Source organism: Trachurus japonicus, chromosome 7 (genome assembly GCF_045865225.1).
Source record: "Trachurus japonicus isolate A0001 chromosome 7, Traja_1.0".
NCBI lineage: Eukaryota > Metazoa > Chordata > Actinopteri > Carangiformes > Carangidae > Trachurus > Trachurus japonicus.
In genome coordinates this window covers 22,551,631-22,552,506 of record NC_140913.1, presented here as the reverse complement: position 1 = coordinate 22,552,506, position 876 = coordinate 22,551,631, and positions in this window count along the sequence as shown.

Genomic DNA, 876 nt, shown 5'->3' with positions numbered 1-876 from the left:
CATGTATGGACCAAATATGTTCTTTTTTAAGTTGACTGGTTCATTTGTAATGGAAACGTCAAAAGTAACATGATTTATTCAGCATTATTTAGTCTAAATTACATATTTTGCTGATTTTGGTACTATCCTTTGAGATACAGTTTGTTACCTGAAGCTAGTTAGTTATTTTTGTTATCACAGTGTCATACACCAAAGGTGCCCAGCCCTCATTGGCTTATAAAACACTTATTTAAATTGAAGACCAGCCATACCAAATATTTTTTTCAAGCTGCCTTAAGAATAATTATTTAAGAGATCCCAAAGAAAAATGTGTTTAGTGAGTCTATTGTCGGGCATATTAATCAGTCTATTCCACAGATGTGCCATGTCATGTCCATGCCACACCTCACATGGCTCCCAACCCATGTCACCACATATGGCAAGTAATGGGGCCAATTTATGTTCCTGAAAGAGTTATCATCATTTCTTATCACTGCTCTTTTTGCAGTGCAGTACTGTCTTTGTCTACACTAGAGGAATGAAACACTTGGGGACTTTATTGTAACCATTTACCTGCTCAAATTTCTGACTGTAAGAATAAGTGAACGGGAACAAAAGAATTATACAGTCGAGCTGGGTACAGAGATTCTGCACAATTTTACAAGAATGTGAAAGACTCTCCTTCCCCTGTTCCCCTTCCAATAACATGAAAATATTATAATGCAGTACTGATTCTCCAGTTAATCCCACAGTGGCTTGCTTAAATCCCTTCTTTTCACTGTGCCTAAACATACTTTTAAAGGTTTTTTAGTTTGTCCTGTTGTCCTTTGTTAACACCTGAATTGAATTAATTATACACCGTCTCTTAAAATAATGAGAAAGCTGAAGTAGCTGTAT